Source organism: Lissotriton helveticus, chromosome 3_1 (genome assembly GCF_964261635.1).
Source record: "Lissotriton helveticus chromosome 3_1, aLisHel1.1, whole genome shotgun sequence".
NCBI lineage: Eukaryota > Metazoa > Chordata > Amphibia > Caudata > Salamandridae > Lissotriton > Lissotriton helveticus.
In genome coordinates, this window is record NC_136061.1 from 1,899,653,457 (window position 1) to 1,899,673,763 (window position 20,307).

A 20,307-nucleotide genomic window follows, 5' to 3' on the forward strand; every position below is an offset into this window, starting at 1 on the left:
GAACAAATTTGTGGGTAGCTCAGATTGCGTACTGGATTCTGTTACCCAAATTTTAAAGGCTTTATTGTCAAAAACCACTGAAAGGAGTTGTGGTTTAGACCCCCCCACCACAACACTGCCTCAAACAATTTCGGCTAATCCACCTTGTTTGTTAACTGAGAATATACGTGCTGTACCTGTACTGAAGGATCTATGTCCTACACTTAAAACGTCTGCTTATAATTGTATAAGTGATTTAGTTCCAGGTATTGCTTTAGAGGAAAATAGTGTTGTATTGGATGATGCCACTGCCGAGAAGGCACTATTCCCTATCTTTGATCCAGATTTCAAGGGGCCAGAATTGGAGGAAAAAGTGGAAAAACAAGGAAAGCATAAAGGAAAAAAAAGAGGAAGTCTCTCCGTAGATTTAAAAAGAGGAGGCAGAGACAAATTCTATTTGAGAATTCCAAAGTTTCCTTTTATTCCTCCCCCGCTAAGGTTGAGATAGATACTGGATCTCTGAGGCATGATTCTATTAGGTTGCCATCTGAATCCTTGGGGCCTTCATCTAATACAGATGAAACTATTATTAGTTGTTCTAACCTAAATTTGAGAGAACAGGGTGCAGAAAAAGAAAGGCTCATGGCCCGCCCCCCAGTGGTGGACGCAAGAATTCCTGTCCATGTGGCATCACCCTCTCTTAACCCTACTGCCCCTTCTTTCCATATACGGGCAGAAAGGGTAGTCCCTGGTCAAAATTCTGCTTATAAGATGTTGGAATCCCGTACTGACTCATTGATCTTGGACTTTGTCCCATTATTTGACCTTGATTTGGTACTGAATAGATCTTTTTTGCTGAAATGTTGTAAAGACATTGAGGGCTTAAATTTAATCAAATCAAGTGATATTGATTTAGTAACAATATTAGGTACAGGGTCTATGTCATTTATCAGGGTAAGGTTCTACTCAAACTTGATAGTGAATCTTATATTAAATAAAGCAGAAATGTTCCAGAGTCGGGGGATTGATGTGGTTCCCTTTATAGCAGCATGTGCTGATAATCATAATGAGAATGACTACTATAGGGGCCCGGGTCAAGCTGGCTCTTCTCAATCTTTTGATGACTTAAAGATTCGTGTCTCAAAAACTAAAAGGATAGTTACTCATGTTATCCCCCCCCCCCATTAACAATAAATAGGGGTATAACTGAAAATGATCAGCAATGGAACTGGTTACCTGGTGCTTTGTCATCCAAGGTGACAGACAACCCAAAATTGTTTTCTCACCTTTAGCAGTGTCTTTTCTGTTATCTCCTGGAATGCAGCTGGCATCAATACCAATCCTGAAAAATTATTGTATCTTTTTTCTTTGAATGCCAACATAATCTGCATCCAGGAAACTTGGTGTATTGATAAATTGCTTGTAGGGAAAGATTATTATGTATTAGAGGTGGCAGCAACCCCCTCTAAAAGAGGTCATGCTAAAGGGGGAATTGCCTGCTTGTTGTCCAATAAAATAAAATGGAATTTTTCCCACCATATAGACCCCAGTAACCTTTTCCAGGCAGTGACTCTCTGCAATCTAGATAAAACAGGAGAGAGATACCCCTTAGTGATAATAAATTCCTATATTCCGCCAGGTGATTCTTTTAATAACTTGCTGAAACAAGTTTTTCTCTTTATTAGGCAAATTAAAGAAATAGCCCCCCTCTCTAATTTTCTGTTAGTAGGTGACTTAAATTGTAAAGTTTCGAACTACAGTTTGGAGCTTTTTAGGAATAAAGTAAAAGAGGAGGTTATGTTTATTCCCCAAGCCCTCTTCCCAGACAATATAAAAACAAATAAACGGGGTAAAATTCTGTTGGAGGAATTATATAGTGCGGAGGGGCTTATAGTGAATGGTAGGCTACCATCCGACATTCCCGCAAACTACACACATAGTTCCCCCAATAGTAAATCTATTTTGGATTACATAATTGTTGACTACCCTACTTTTTCTCTTTTAAGGGATTTGGTCGTCACAGAATCTACCCTTAGTGACCATAATGTTATTATGTTAACTCTCCTAGTAGATCCCCCTAACTCAGACACCTGGGTGCTTGATAGGGATGTGGTCTCCTTTCAAAAAACAGGGAGATGTTTCTGGGATTATAAAGCTATGAAGGGCCTGGAACCTATCCTTGTGAAAACCTTATCCAATTTAATCAATTGGCAGGGGGTAGAACAGTCTTCCTTTGAGGCTTTTATGAAAGAGATCATCTCGGCTGCAAAAAAATCGAATTTAATCAAGAAAAAAAAATCCCTCCCTAAAGCAGTTGCTTCCCTTAATAAGGAGATAAATAAATTGGTGAAGGAACAATACATAAGTACAGCAGTAGAAAGATCTCAGAAAATATCTCTCCTCAAAAGAAGGAGAAGCAGGATAAAGAAAAAAAGGAAAAAGGAAAAAGAGGACTTGTTATGGATTGATCCGCGGGAAGCCGCTGCTCAAGGGAACGTTAGGCAATTCTGGACTCTTATTGGGGAGGGGTGCGGCTCAAGAGTGCGCCCTCTTCCAATCCCTATTCCAGAACAAACCTGGGTCAACTTCATTTTAAGTCTGTACGCTAAGAATGATCTGCAAGTGGACCTTAGGGGAATTGGGGAAGATAGTAACTCCACAATTGAATCCCCCTCAGAATTATCCATAGAATCGGCTATTAGGGAGATGCGCCCATCAGGAGCTATGGGACCTGATGAACTCCCGATTTCAGTTTTGAAACAAGATCCTGCGACCTGGAGTAAAATTTTATTTCCTCTCTTCAGGTTTTGCTACATCAAAAAAAACATTCCACCATCTTGGAAGGGGAGTATTCTGGTCCCCATGTTTAAAAAGGGCGATAGAAATTTACCCATTAACTATCGTCAAATAGCCCTCTTGGACGCAATTAGGAAGGTTTTTTCTAAATGCCTTTTATCTCTAATCAACGATTGGGTGGTATTAAAACAAATCTTACCACTAGAACAAGTAGGCTTTCGTAAAGGCCATGGAACTCTGGATAATCTTTCAGCTCTTCAGACTATTACAGATAAATATATAAGGGTACGCGGCGGAAGAGTCTACGTGGCGTTCATAGATTTCTCCACAGCCTTCGACAAGGTTGATCGCCCGTTGCTGTGGAGAAAGCTCTCCGCTTTGGGAATGCCCCCTCAATTGTTGGACATGATCCAGGTGTTACATACAGACACGTGGTGTCAGGTCTTGCAAGGAGGAGATAGGGGCCTTTCCGAGATCATCCCTTCTTGTAATGGCCTTAAGCAGGGCTGTCTCCTTGCCCCGTTACTTTTTTCTTTATATATTGCAGACCTACCTGCTTCACTTTCTTCCTGTGATGGTATAGCACCTATATTGGGCGGAAAGCACATTTCATGTATGTTATACGCGGATGATATCATAATAATGGATCTTATGCCTAAAGGCCTCGCCAAACGCCTCCTAGCTCTACATCAGTATGCAGATTCCCATTTTTTTAAAATTAATGCATCTAAGAGCAAAATTATGTGCATCTCAGGCCGGAAAAAGCAAAAATGTACGAACTTTACCTGGTCGGTGGGAGATGACAAACTTGAGGTAGTAAAGACTTATGTCTTTTTAGGAAAATTAATTTGTGACAATTTAAGTCCTAAACCCCACACTGATAACAATGCCCGGAAGGCTTTATCCCAGGGCGGAAGCTTAAGTGCATTGTACTCGGCAATGGGAAGAAGGCATTTCTCATATTTACTGGAGGTCTTTAGGGCAAAAGTTCCTTCTACCCTTCTATATGGATTAGAACTAATTGACATTAAGCATTGGGATTTTCTAAATAAGGTGGAGGGAAAATTGCTAAAAAGCGTAGCCTCTATTAGTTCTGCCTGCTCTGTGGCTGCTTGCAGACTTGAGTTTGGGTTGCGCAGCAGTTGGGTCCAGGGCCTGGCAGCTGTAGTACGTTGGGTCGCAAGCATAGCCAGAGGAGAAGAGGGGACTATGAGGTTCCTCTTAAAGACGGAACTATTAGGAAGTTTAAGAGAACACTCCTTAATTGTTAATAATTTTAGAAAGGCTGTATCGCTCTTGCAGCTGGAAGAGAATTCTCTCTTTTCTTTATCCGCACCCCAGCTAAAGTCTGTCTTAAAAGAGGCCACTTGGGATCTTAGCTTTAGACTAGACAGTACTTCAATTCTTGCTAAGAAGGGTATTAATCTTCTCACTGATTCATTCGCAAGAAAATTTGTGCAACCTTACGCCACTTGGAACTTACCACATGGTATTCGGAGATTTTGGTTTTTGTTGAGACAGGACTTGTTACCTCTAAACAATCTTTTATTTAAATGGTATGGAGTCTCTGCTAATTGCAATTTTTGTCATCAATCTATTCAAGATCGAGCGCATGTACTTTTTATATGCCCAGTGCTGCGCCCTTATCGCTGCAAATGGTTAAGACAAATATGTTTGCAAATGGGTATTGTAAATGTAAATTCTTTTATGTTTGCCCTATATAACCCTCCTAATGAGAGATTTTGTTTCTGCATTTTTAATTTTTTTAAATGTTTTTTAGATATTTTTTGATGAATGATATGCGTATTAATGTGACACTTTGTACTGCAGTAAGTGCTATAATTTGTCTTTTTTATATTATGAATGGTATTTTGTATTTTGTTCTTTTTCTTATGTGGACCTCCACGGAGTTCCAAAACATAATAAAGATTGAACTTGAACTTCTACATTTTCTTGTTTCTGCTATTGTTGTTTCTTTGGCTAACAAACTGAGAGTAATCTTCTAGTTTTGTAATGTTTATATTCTTCTTCTCTATTAGCTGGTTGATATTAGTTTGTGCACGCGCACAGATTGCCTGAGTTAAAAAGATGGCTGCTTCAAAGAGTTGGTATGCACAGTGTGGGCAATGAGACACCTGACTTTAACTTGCTTTGCTAATTTTTTTATTCATTTTTTATCACCGATATGTATTTGTGTGTGCCCTGCCTCTTCAGCCCTTAACTTCTGTAGTCATGTAAAGCCTGCAACTCCTCTACACTGGATCCCATCTTCAAAGTAGAGACTACTCTCTGACATCTCTTTTCTGAGGCGTGCTTCGGTGCTGCGTGATATAGAAGGCAAAGAGCAAACTTTATTTCTAAGTCGATGTTCCAAGAGTTCTGACCAATATAGGCTACATGAATTACGTCTGCTACATATTTATATGCTAGCTACAGTTGGCCAAGTGTAAGTCAATCAAAAATTATTTTCAGGAACTCTTTTGAAAAATGAAATACTGTTTATGGGCACCGCACAATGCTAATATTCTTTACGGATATGAATGTTAGACCCTACTTATAGAAAAATAAGTGCCCTTTGTAACTGTTTTCAGTGTCCGGAAGTGCCATAATTTGCCACGTGATTAAGACAGAGCTTTCAACTTTTCAAGATCCAAGCCTGAGCACTCCATCCAGTCCATGTTTTTGTTGTGCTTTATGGGACTTGCAGTCCTGATTTTGTAATCTGATAAATAGTAGCAATAGTTCCAGCAAGCGACGATAAAATATAATCTGGATGAGCTACTCGCCCTTGAACCCAGAAAATGTGACAACTCTGATCTAATCTTTTTAAACATGCTGATTCTGCGTCTTTTTGCTTTGATAATCATTTAGCAGTAGTCCGACTAGCTCAAATACCTATGAAGCAGTTTTGTAATATAATTGCTGCATTCAATTTATATTTCAAAGTTAAAAAAACTGACTTATGCACGTTTTTATTAACAATCCCTTACATTGGTCTCCCTTGTGCTGCCTGGTTAACAAGATGTATTTTTTATTTCAGATTTTATATATATATATATATATATATATATATATATATATATATATATATTCACTGAAAAAACCATAGGTTTCACACCAGTTATAGTTAGGAATTAGCATTTAAAAAACCTATTAAATTCACTGAAAAAACCATAGGTTTCACACCAGTTATAGTTAGCTGGAATTTTTACTCGCATAAAACCATTGAAATTCCCACGTTATAGTTAGTTGGACTCACTATAACTTGCGCGTGCAATGCACTGCTGATGACGTCACATATTACATCACTCATGACATGGTCAGTGACATCACTCATGACATCACTGATGACACCATCCAGTGAATGTGTGTCTTTCTGAAAAATAATTATGTTTTATATATGTATATGTAAAAGTTGATGGAAGAATAAATGGGTAAATAAGTGTCTAAATGGATGTTTTTTTTATAAAAAAATTGATTGGTTAAGTGGCTTATTAAGTGTATCTTAGTGAATACATATATTAGTGAGTAATGTTTAAATATTTAAATATAAGGATTAGTGTTTCACTTTGTGTATAAGTGGCTGCATGGGTTGGTAAGTAGCTACATGTGTATGTATATGGGTTATTAGATGTTTTTTTTATATCAATATGAGTGTCTATATGTTTGGTGGGGTTATTACTTAGAACATAGATGCATGAGTGACTGACTCTCTGTTTGTATGTGTTTTGAAGACAGCATATGTGCAGGACTGTATGGGTGGATGAGTGTGTATATGTGTGTGTTACTGACTGAATGACTGTCTCACTAGTGTCTTTATCAGTAACTACATATGTTTTAATGTAGTATATGTGAATATTGATGTATATAAGTGAGTATATGTGAGAGTAAGGGATTGTAAGAGTTCCTGTTTAAATAAGTATTTGTTTCTATAAGTGATTGTTTAAGAGAGTAAGTATGTATAAGGTTCCTTAGAAGTAAGGTGGTAGTGTGTGTATAGCTGTATATGCAAACAAGTGGATGTTCAATAGTTTATTTGCATGTGTGAGTATGTGTGTGTGTAACTTTTGGATGACTGTCGTTGTGTAACAGGATATATAGGTAATCACTATATATGATGACTGAGTATATGTATGAGTGACTACACAGAACTGTTGGTGAATGAGTGGATGTGTATATAGATAGTGGAATTACTGAATTGGTTGTTGTAACTGGTATGGGTATCTCCATTTTTTTGAAAATTTTAGTTTCTATTTTTGAATATCTGTTTCAAAGGTTACATTACAGTGAAAGGAGGTCTGTCACTCTGTCACAAGGATGGTGTCATCAGTGATGTCATGAGTGATGTCACTGACCATATCATGAGTGATGTAATATGTGACGTCATCAGCAGTGCATTGAACGCGCAAGTTATAGTGAGTCCAACTAACTATAACGTGGGAATTTCAATGGTTTTATGCGAGTGAAAATTCCAGCTAACTATAACTGGTGTGAAACCTATGTTTTTTTCAGTGAATTTCATAGGTTTTTTAATAGCAAATCTCTATAGGTATGAAAAGTAATAATTTTTATAACGAATTTTATATTGTGTAAATATGTTTTTTTTAATTTTTTTATTGTTTGCCCCGGGGCGCTCCCGGGGCGCGTACCGGTGAACGTACGGGTAAGCGCAATGTTACGAAGCGCCCCGGGGCGTACCGGGGAGCGTCCCGTTAGCGCTATTGCAGCGTACGAAAACAACATCGTGACGTTTCGCGTAGTCGTGTGATGCGTCATATGACGCACTGCGGAAGCGCACCCGGAAGCACGCAATCCATACGATCGCGCAACGTCTCGACTCGCTTACGCGACGCGCCCCGGGGCGCGTAGCGTAAGCGCGTCGGGTCTTGTGATCTGAAAATAACACTTTTCATTGGTGCAGATCAGTTTTGGTTTCCAAATGATGAAAGCCTGGATCATGTGACTTGAAAATAACACTTTTCATTGGTCCAGAACACTTTTGTTTTCCAAATGATGAAAGCCCCCTCCTTTTTTCCTTATTCTGACTTTGTCCTTTGACTGAGGAAGACCTGTTTCGAGTTCTATCTCAGAAAATGGCTACAGTAGTATCAGCAGCTGGAGTATCTGGCCCACCACCACCACCACCATCTAAAAGACCACCACAAGATTACGTTGGTGGTGAAGAGGAAGAGGAGGAGGATGATGAAGAGGAGGCACAGAGAAGGGAGTTCCTGCCTGAAGATAAAGAGCCCTACAAACCCAAAGAGCACTTTATATGGCAGTTCTACAAACTCCCAAGGGGTTTTAAAAAAGTCAACGCAGCAAAGGTGACTTGTTTAATTTGTGGTGCTCAGCTATCCAGGGGGAACCCTAACAAAAAGTATTCCTTCGGGAATCAGACGATGATTCGCCACATGATGCGTGCGCATTCAAACAACTACTCTAATGCAGAGTTAAGGGACATCTGCAGTAAACTACCCCCATCAACGGCTAGACGCTCAACATCAAAACAACCCACTCCATCGGGTTCGTGGGCAAGAGACACATTGGCTACTATTCAACCTAAGTTTGCCGATTACAAAATCTTGTGCAAATTTTGTAACAAGACACTTTGCTATGGTGAGCAAAGCATCGGACTTATAATGGTTGCTGGTGATAACCATAAGTGTCCAAAAAAAAACTAATTTTTCCTGGTTTTTTTATGCTCCAGTTGAGCCATTTACAATGCCCTGTTTTTTGTTTCTCCCCATAAAAAATACAAAAAAAATATAAAAGTGTTCAGAAAAGCCAAAAAAAGTACAAAATGTTCATAAAAACAAAAAAAAATATAAAACAACAAAAAGAAGAAAAAAACAGTTCTTTTTAGAACTACCTTTACTTTATAAAAATAAACCTATATTTTAAAAGAATCTGTATCAACCTTGTTTCTGCAGGGTACGCGTACCGGTACGTGCACCGGGGCGCGCACCGGGGAGCGCACCAAAAAAAAAAAGAAAAAAAAAATTTATTGAAGGAGTTAGCTTGAGGGAACAAACACAAAGAGAGTAATGTTAAGAGAAAGAGAGCTAGAGGGAGAAACACAGAGGGATTGTTTATTACATATTTAAAAATAGAAAAGGTGTAATAGGGTGAAAGTGAGAAAAGTAAAATCACTAAAGGAGCGAAAGAAGGGAAGAGAGAGGAAGAAGACTAAAGTAGAGATAGTGGGAGAATGTGAGTGGGTGTTGAAAGAAAAAGATAGGACAGAAAAAAATTGAGAATGAAGGGTAGTGGCGTAACTGGGATAAATGAAGAACGGTGAGGGAGGGTAAGAAAAGACCAGTTAGTATAAGTAAAGAGGGGTGAAAGAGAGTGAAAAATTGAATTAGGATAAGAGATGGGGAGTGACACAGAGAAAGGACAGAGAGAATAAAGGAAACAGTACCTGAATGGGTTTGAGTGAAATAGCAAAGAAAGATAAGTAATGCAGTGTGTGTGACTTATAGGGAGTCAGTGGGTGTAGGTCGGGGTGTGGGTGTGTAAGTGTGTTTGTGGGTGTTGCTGTGTGGGGTGTTTTGGTGTGCGTGAACGTTAGGGTGTGTGAAGTATGTGTGAGCAGTGTATGGGTGTGGGGTGTATATGTGTGCGATGTATGTGTGTGTATGGAATGTGTGTGTGTATGTGAAGACTGTGTGTGGGAGCATTTTTTGTGTGTATGAGGTGTGTGTGTGGTGAGTGTATGGGGTGTATGTTAGAGGTGTGTGTATGTGTTGAGAGGGGGATGAGGTGCGTGTGTAGGAGTAAGGTAAATAATTAAGAAAAACAGAATGAGTGAAGAAGCAAAGGAAGGGAACAGAGAGTAAGTGAAGTAAAGAATAGGGATTGAAAGAAGTTGAATATAAGAGGGGAAATAGGGAAATTTGAGTAAACTTGGAGAATAAGAATAAGTGAGGGAAGCAGAATAAAGACACAGGAGAGAGGTTCGTTGAGAAAATATTAGTGAGCTTAATCCAAAAAGTGATCACAAAATACATTTTTATAGTCATACTTACCATATAATTAATCTAACTTTGTATCTGTGAAGGAGAGAAGAAAAAATATGTTATAATTAGTGAAATTTGTATTTTAAATTAAAAGATACAAATGAAGAGGTTAAAAATCATAACACTGTATTTAGAAATAAAGTAAGAGTGAAGGACAAAGAAAGGGCAATAAAGTAAGGTAGAAAGATAAAAAGAGAAAAAATAAATAGAATGAGAGCAAATTACTAAGAGTAAGGCATATAGATTCACTGACACAGATGAAGATAAGAACAGAGAAATGAACTGAAGACAAGAAAGATACTAAAACAATGTGAGTTAGCAAAACTAAATCAGGAAACAGTAGTAAGTAAAAAGATAATAACAGAGACGGAAAAGAGTCTAATAAGGATGCATTTAGAAGATAAACACAAGTGAACATAACACAAGGAGAGTGAGGCACTCAGGACATAGAGGTAGTGAACGGAAAATAGAGAGAAGAGGTCAAAAGAAAGGAGCAAACAAAGATAAGCGAGGGAGAGTGGGTGAGTTATAGTGATAGAGTGTGACAATACTACTCAGTGAGTAAAGAGGAATTACTAAAAGAACAAAGGAGGAAAAGACGGAAAAGGGAAGTAAAGCAGAGAGACTGAAAGCTGAAAAGTGGTGCAAGGGAGAGAGGGGATGCAGACAGTTGAAATGGAAATGAGGGGTTGTGAAAGAAGTGGAGTAAACGAATGGGTGTGAAACAGAGTGAGAGAAAGGCAGTGTGAGTGAGTAAAGAGAGCTGAAAGAGAGAGGAAAAAGGAAAGTGAGTGTCAGAGAATGGGAATACAATTTAATTTACACAATCCAAAGTATACAATTTATTTATTTATTTATTTATTTATTTGCTGGTTTTTATAGCGCTTGAATCGACTCCAGATGGAGTATCTCTGCGCTTTTGGTGCCGGCTAAACAGAAGATGTGATATTGGAGCAGATGCTAGATCTCATTTTTAAATAAAACAGTTTTCAGTTCCCTCCTGAATTTCAAGTGCTCAGTACACTGTCTTAGGGACAGAGGAAGTCTGTTCCATAGTGTGGGTCCTGTAATTGACAATGCTTTATTCCCATGCCTCGCTTTCTTGGCGCGGGGCACCACTAAGAGCAAATTGTTGCTTGATCTTAGCGTTCGAGATGGCATATAGGGAATACATTTGTTTTTAAGATAAGCAGGCCCTTGTCCATGGAGACATTTGTGGATCAGGCAAGCTATCTTGAATTTTGCTCTTTGCCGGATCGAGAGCCAATGTAATTGCTCAAGGAGGGGTTTGGATGGAGTCCTTGGCGGGGCACTCAGAACTAGTCGGGCCACTGTATTTTGAATGACCTGGAGCTTAGCCAGCACACCCTCATTGGCTGAAAGCAGCAGGCCATTACAATAATCGATCCGACTTAGCACGAGTGCCTGTACTAGCGTCCTCCTAAAAGAATCCGGCAGTAGAGGGAAGACCTTGCGCAGCAGGCTGATGGTATGGAAGCAAGAACCCGAGATAAAGTTGGAGTGCTGTTTTAGAGATAGTTCTTGGTCCAAACGGACCCCCAGGTTTTTCACTATCTGCTTTGGTTCTGGGGCTGCTCCCAAGTCCTGTGGCCACCAATCTGGGGCCCATAGCATCCTGGCTTCTCCAAACAGCATGACTTCCGTCTTGCTGACGTTGCACTGAAGGCAATTGGAAGACATCCAATGTGCCACTGCCTTCATGCCTGATGAAAAGGAGTTTCTTACTTCAGCGGAGAGGGTTTTAAAAGGGAAGAGGAGCTGGGTATCATCAGCGTAGGATACTGGGATAAACCCGTACCTACGCATCACTCTAGCCACGGGTGCCACATAAATGTTGAAGAGGGTCGGGCTAAGACACGAACCCTGGGGCACCCCTTTTGATATCTCCATCTCCGCTGAACAATATGCACCCATGGTGACAGTCTGGGTGCGCTCGGATAAAAAACTCCTTAGCCAGGCAAGGGCTTTGTTCTTAATGCCAGCGTTCGACAACCGCTCAGTCAGGATGGAATGTGACACGGTGTCGAACGCTGCAGACAGATCTAAAAGAACTAAGATTACTGAGATGCCCTTGTCCTGGTACATGTGCAGGTCATCAGTGACTGACAGAAGGGTGGATTCAGTGCTATGTTTGGGTCTGAACCCTGACTGAGAGTAGTCTAGAGCCCCAGCAAGTTCGATATAGCTGGAGAGATGGTGGTTGACATGCTTCTCAGTCAGTTTTCCTAGGAAAGGTAGTAATGAGATGGGCCTCAGATTAGCCAATTCGGTCCATGGAGTCGCAGTGTTTTTTCTAATTGGTCTAACAATGGCTCGTTTCCATTCTCTGGGGACATTACCTGTGCTCAGAGAAAGGTTTACCATGTCTCCAATCATGGGGCATAGTTGGTCCGCTAAGGCGGGCATTATCCTCGCTGGGATAGTATCGTCTGGGCTACCACTTTTGATCTGTAAGATCAAAGAGAGGATGTTATCGGACGAAATAGGAGGGAAGGTATCCAAAGAGTACGTACTCTGCTTCAGGTCGGCGTCTATTGGGAGAGGCGCTGTATCTGTAGTGATGGTCTTACTGGCATTGATTATTTTCTCATAGATTTTGTCTATTTTTTCTGTAAAAAATTGAGATATTTCATTGCACAGCTGCTGTGATGCTACCTCAGGTGTTTCACATGCTGTGGGTTTAACAAATGTTTGAAGGATTTGATAAAGGACCCTGGGTGAATTCCCTGCAGCAATAACTTGTACAACATGTTACATAGTTTATTTTTGCTGTTCTCAGAATATATTGAATTTCACTTAAAACAGTGAGTTCAAATTACTCATCATATGACAGCGGGAAAAAAAAACACAATCTAAAAGATTGTGTTTTTAAAAAAAAACTTAGCTACTGACAAATGACAAATGTACACTAATCTTGGATTGACTTACTTTTCCTTGAGGCCAAATAGTATATCATGGAGGTCCTTTTCTCGTTGCAAAGTACTTTGCTGTTCAGTAAAAAATCCATTTCATCGACTTTCTAGAAGAAAAGCTCCATGAACATCTGAAATATTTTCATTATTTTCATATACTCCTTTGTTTCAGTCATGACTCTTTACTCATTCCTGTACCTTTCCTTTTGGCCAAATAGTGTCAGATGTATGAGTATATTTTCAAATTAATTCAAAGAAACTCTGAAATGACCTTTCTTCCGACGTTCTGAAAGAAAGGCTCTACAACATTTTCACAATATTTAAGTATTTGTAAAAGCATCTCTGACTCACTCATGCTCATCATTTTGTATAATACTAATATCACTTACTATGAGATCCACTTACAGTACCTATATGACAAGTCAATTTTTTATATTACCTGGATCACTTTTACTCAGAATATATTTTTAAACAGCAAAATAACCTTTATTTACTGCTACCGTCTTCATAGGCCAATTACCTTTATCTAAATTTTGGTTGTAAAAACACTAGGTATGAATTTTTTAAGCCAAAAGGCAAACGTTGTTTGAAAGTCAAATGAGTGTTGTTACATTGGGTCCAACCTTTACAACTTTTTAAATAGCATGTGTAATGCCCTGATGTTGTAGAAGGACCATCATGAAAAATAATAGCTGCAGTTGCAAAGGTTCTTCCTGATATCGATAACTGTGAAGCCACAAAATTTTTCATAGAAGTTGTCAATTTAGTTCCATCAGGTCTACATCGTTGGAACATTAAAATGACATACTGACCATAATTTTGTAGAAATAATGTGGACAGCATTGTAGACTTACATTGGGGACACACCATATTGTGATCCGCTGCTTTAACTAGATTATTAAAAGGCACTGATTTGCAGTCTGGTAAAGTCAAATATATAAATCTTTCAGTGTCTATTCTAGTAGTACTTGATAAAGTACAGTTGTCACAGTCATGCTGCCACTGATAAGAAAGGCTAAAAAGATTTTTTATATCTACACCTTCATCTTCCAAAACATCAAACATATACATTAAAAATTCCTGACAATCCTGCTGAATATTCTGTGAAAATTGATTTTGACCAGTAGATATGTCTAGAAGATTTCGAATTTCTGAAACACTTTCTATTTTTGCTCTATCACTGGTACATTTCTCAAACACGGAATTCAACAAACAACAGAATCTTTGATCCCGATTTTCAACAATCTGTTCTTGTATATTTTGAAGAAGAAAAACAACATTAACCACTACATTAGCATAGCAGTTGACACCAGAACTCTTTTCAAACTGAAATCCAAAAACATCTTCAACAGAATCTTTTTTCCTTCTGCTTACAATTACAGTTTTGTCTACTTTTTGTCTTTTTGTTACTACCTCACTGCAATTACTCTCATTTGTTCTTTTTCGGCCTACCACACGTTTTTCAATCAGAGGATATTGAGGCAAATGTGGAGCATACTCTCTTCTTAACCTATTGTACTCTTTAACACAATGTAGATCTGCACAAATCTTTGTTTCATCACACTCAATCAAGTACAATCCTGATAAAGTTCTGACTCGTGATAATGCCACATATGCCATACCCTCTTTAAACACAGAACTTCCAATGTTCACCAAAGCGCTATCTACACTTAAACCTTGAGACTTATGAATTGTCACCGCATATGCCAAACAAATAGGAAACTGTTTTCGCCGAACATAAAAGTCTTGCACGAGCAAAAATCTAGCTGAACAACGACAAATTTGTTCTATTTCATCAATGCCATCAAATTTAATTTTTAAAATTTCAATTGCATCTCTATTTTTGTAATTCACAAAACCAACAACATGACCCATTGCACCATTTACCAGACCTCTTTCAACATTTAAATTCCTTCTCAAAATGATACGACAATTTAAACACACATTCAGTCTTTTCAAAACCAGCAGTTTTAGATATAGTTTTCTCTAATGAATCCAATTTTGATTTCAAATTTTCAGACAAAATAATTGTTGCTCCCATATGCTCTATTTTATCTGTAGCTTCCAGTTTCACTATCTCTTCATTTTCTAACTGTAACATTTTGTTGTTGAACATGGAACATTCTTTCAGAGTTGGCATCAAACATATGCCAGATTTCTTCTTGTTAATTTTCTTAAAAATATTCTCTGGAAGAATGTTTTCATTTGGGTACAAATTTGAAATTAATCGTCCATGTAAAGCTTCTTTCCCTTGCTGACTCACTTTTCCGATTCTTACATCTTGTAAAATATTTTTATAATCTTCATCCTTTGCCTGCCGCATATTTTGAAGCAGTTCTGCATATTTGAAGTTTAACCATATATTAACGTTTCCAATGCTTCCTAGGCACTTCCTGGTATCTTCATGCGTGAGCATTTTGAACACAGGTTGTCCTTTCACTGGAGTCAACTGCAGTAGATCTCTAAAAACAATAATGTGTTTTCCTCCAAATAAGACATCATAGCCTGTTCTAAGAATTTCTTGCATTCTCAAATGCACAAAAGCAAGCATTATATTTGACACCATGCTTACTTCATCAATGATAAGAAGTTTCATTTTCTTCAGGACTTTCAAAACTTCGGAACACGCATCTCCAGATAGCTTGTGGTACTCCAATTTGTTATCATGCTCCACTGGCAGCATCAGTAAACGATGTAAAGTAATCCCTTTAATGTTATGTGCAACCAGCCCAGTTGGAGCGGTAACAACACAAGACAGCGGTGATTCAGTCCTTTTCTTCAGATAAGTTGCAATTGCTTTAATCAGAAAACTTTTTCCAGTTCCCGCTTCTCCACTCACATACAGTTGGACAGGCTTAAATGATGTACATGAGCACTCTTTCTTCTCATGACTGAATCCATGTTCAATCTGTTCTGTGACTTCGTCATATATCTGTTTCTGCTCAAGGTTTAGTTGTTTCACCAAATCTTCTAAGTTAACTACATCATCTTGAACTTGTTCCATAGCTCTTTCCACCTCATCCATGGCAGTGGCAGCTTCATTTTGTATAATTGGTCCTCCAAGTGGATCCTGACTCAATGAAGCAGAACTCTGACTGTCTTGAGAACTGTCTCTAGCAATCTCTGCAGCAATTGTGGCTTCTTGCTCTATTTCTTCGTTCAACATTTGCAGATAATTTGGAAAAACAGGGCATTCTATGGTATCCTTGATTGCATTAAAAGAATCTTCGTAACACAGAAAATCTCCAAGTAGTTCCTCTTCTGTACGCCATGGCTTAAAGAGTTGCAAAAGAGCTAAATAGTAAAATTCCCTTTTCTCTGGATTTTCGCAACTCAATTTTCGATGATTAATCAAATGGCCTTTTTTCTGTCTCACTAGACATCCTTCACACCCAATGATAGCATATATTCCATTGTTGATATCTTCTCTGATGGTTCTCTTATAAATATAGTTTTGCAGAACTTCATACAAACAACTGTTCTCAAGATGACTACTTCTATTTGGATAGTATGTATCCAACATGTTTGTCTTCAAAATATCTGTACTTTCTGGTTCTTTCTCCGCCAAATACTCTTTTTCTTGTACAGATTTCAAAACTCGGTTTCGTGTTGCAGCACGACCTAGACTCACCCAAATGATGGTTCTAGATTTGGAATAGAGACTTGTTGACGACAATCGATCAGAACATTCATATGCTCCAATTTCTCGATGCGACAACATCTTCAGACTGTAACTGTATAATTTCTTGCTTAAACTCTTTTCATGTGAAATGTCCTCCCACATTTCCTTCAGTTCTGTCTTTTCTTTTTTTGTGATGTAAGACGTCACATATCGAGCCACAGCAATAGAGTTGTCAGCAACGAACTGAATATCCATGTTAGCATTCCACATGGACAAAATCACTGGGTTGTAGTCGTTGATGTACTTGGACTCTTCGTTTCTTTTTAAATTGTATGTATTTTTTGGTGATTTCCTCGTCACAGTATGTCGCAGAGAAGACATCAAATTATTTACTCTTCCTTTAGAAATCACTGGTCGTGGAAAGCCGAAACGACATTTTGTGTAGAACTTGTCCTTGTTTCTGAATTTTCGACGACAGTACTTTCCACAACGATGGGATTGAAAGCGTAAAACTTGTTGCCTTAAACTGTTTTCCTCTGTAGTTTTCGGAACAGCACATGTTGAATACTCTTCAATGAAACTCATCACTGTTTCATCCGAATCTGTTCCAAATTTGGATGCATCTTTAATCCACAACAACATATGTATGTGAGGAGCACCTCTCGCTTGATACTCCTTTCTCCAAAAGAAATCCAAAACCTCTCCAAGGGGAGGATTTTTTTTATTGGTAATAAAAGACATCATAGCTTCAAATCTATGATTGAAATATCTGCATACATTCACTGGATCCAAAGAACACGGCGCCCCAGGTGTTTTGAATTCTATATTTTGTATATTGGCATTTGCCTCTCGTAGAAATTGAAGTAAGTCGTCCCATGCATACTCGGCACAGCTAAGATTGAGGAACCATGTCGTAGTTCCTAAGTTTCTTAGCATACATTTCAATTCCCCATGACGACGGTACCAATACTCATTTGTACCACGCTGACATGCCATGAGATTGATTAGATGAGATTCCAAAATATTATCTTGCAGATTCACTTTCTCCATAAAGTCCCTCGCCGAAACATTTTGCAGATGTGCTCCACTTTTCAGTATATGGTTTACTGCATAAGAAAGCCCAGACAAGTCACTTTCATACAGTAGATAAAACAAATAGGGAATGCATTGACGAAACCTTGGATCTTCAGCATATAATCTTACAGTTCGATATTCAGATGCAGGAATTTGAAGTGGACGATCGACATATCGTCCACCTCGACCTGTTGGAAATAGCTGTGGAAAACAACGAGCTTCCAAACTTTCTTCCCATACACTAATGGGACTTCCTTTTGCTGCTTTCATTTGAAACAATTCAATTGCATTCCCCATTACTTCTTTGGAATGCAAAGGATGAACAGTATAATGTTCATATATTTCTTCACTTCTAGACACATCAACTTTTTCAATTTGGCCGCCTGAACAATCACTGTCTTCATCTGCAGCTGTTTCCTCTGCTGCAACACATACATCTTTGTAATACTCATTGTTTTTGACTAAATACAACGTTGCCTTTTTGACTTTCCTAACATCCACTAAATCTTGCCAGATTTTCTTACTCTTTGTCGGAACCCCATTAACTAGAATAACTAAAGGTTCCTCTTCTACTTTTTCTATACCAATTGTATCAATATTTTTTTTTCAAATCAAGAGGCAAATAAACAACTCTTCCCTTTAATCCTCTCTGCAAATCTGTAGGAGGCAATTTCCCTATCTTAGGCTCCATGCGAACAATTGCCTGAAAAGGATGGACACATTGAATCAAAATAGACTCATATGTATTTAAATCCATCAATTCACGGGGAATGTCTACCAACTCCAGATTATTATGAACACCTCTAGCAGGCATTCTGTTTTGATTTAATTTATCATAACAATATTTACAAATACGCTGATCAGAACTCAAATCAAAACAATTCTCCACCCACAAATAAGTTGCAAAATCCTTCCACTCATAATTATTCATCTTTTCACTTTTTACGTATAAATCAACTAATCTAGTTTGTTGCTTATAATGACTTCGTCGACAACACACACAAGTAAAATTCGGCCTTTCACTTGATTTCACCTTAAACCTGGTAATTTCCTGCTCAAACTTTTCTGTACTTGAAATCTGTACATTGTCTTCCACATTACCTTGAATTGCTGTGTCAATTTCTACACTATCCTCTTTTTCACCAAAATACCAAATCTCAATTTCTTCACAAATCTTCTTCACATCTAATTCAGTTCCATGCAAAAGAGCACTGTTTAATTGTTTAAGCTTAAGTGCTGGACTTTTTGCATAATACAACATTCTCACTAATTTCCTCATTTTGGTATGATGCACTGCTAACATCCTAAAATGATGAAAAACACTCTGAAAGACTTTTCTAGAAAGACAAGCCAGTGAATGTCCTTGCAAACCTGTGTTTTCTCTCACTCTGCAAGGATCTAAGTCTTGCAACAACTTCACTTTCTGCTTTAGACTTTTCTTACTATAGGTACGTAAGAAATTACAAAACAAATCAATTGATTCCTGTCGCACACTACAAATACGACTACACTTCCAAGTGTACACTGGACCCTTAGTACGTCTCCCTAAAACTTCATCAGTTAACACCTCTTCTGGTTCTCTAGGCACAAATTTCTCTTTTTCAATCGGACAACCGTCTTTCACTTCATACGCTCGACCACTGGTGTCAACTGCATGCACTAAATCATTCTCCTGGACGTAACTCTCCTCATTAAAAAATGGCTCACAACTTGAACTGTGCATCCATTCTCCAGAAAAAAGTTTACAAAAATTAGTCCGATTAATTACTCTTTTCCATCTACTGTTTGATTTGAAAACATCAGTTGTCTTGTTAAGTGTCCTAATTCTATTGATTATTAAAATAAATAATTTTTTCTTAACTTCAAAAGCCTGATCAACAATCTTCTCTACACTTTTCTTTTTCTTATAAAAAGCAGCTCTCTGTTTACCTTTCCTAATGTTTTTTAACACATTTAAAACCACCCTATTGCGAAACATTCGTTTACGAATGTCTCTAAACTGATTCTGCCTTCTATTCCTATACATATTATTCTCTCCTGCTCCAGTTGTAGGATTCTTTGAGGTTCTCTCCTTCCTTTTCAAATTTACTCTCTCATTCTCTTTTTCTACATGCTGTCCAACAATATTTTTTGAAGTACATATGTTCCGTATAAAAGACTTAGTTCTCTTACCAGGAGCTTGGTTCCTGTTTTTTGAAGTATTTGTTGTGGAAGAGTGCTGTAATTCCGTTGCTGTTTTTGTTTTTTGGCGGTTATGTTGTTTTCTTCTCCTTTCCCTTGAGGGCATGTTTGCTTACTCTTGAAATCTTGATTTCAATCTGTGTTAAAAAAAAAATAGCACATTATAGACCACTATTACCAAACAACAAAGCAATTACAAAAAGCAAACAATCTATTCAGGGTTACAGATCAGGTGAGGATTCTCCAGGGGTGCACAAAAGGTGAGGCCTGTATTGAAGAGTATAGTGGAAGACAGCTCTGTCCACAGGTACAAGGAAGATGAGACCTGTGTCTAAGAGTCCAGTACGGGATAGACTTCATGAAGTCTAGTCCACTGCACTCTTATACACAGGCTTCACCACCTATGCTTCCCGGGAAAGGCCTCTCTCCCACTACAGTCTTGATCATAAACCTCACCTCCTCTGTCCCTCTGCACATGTCTCACCTCATCTGCACAATCTACTTCCTAATCTCAGGTAACACAGGTGACATAATTGTGAAAAGGTCAAATTTTTTTATGTAATCATGCACACACTATTTATTCTTTATCAAAAATGTAGAATTCATTGATTAGTCCCAAAATTGATTTTTCAATAACATTTTAGAAACACAGTGCAGGTCCTACTATTTAAACTTTCTCAAAAATGTAAAACTCATTAAT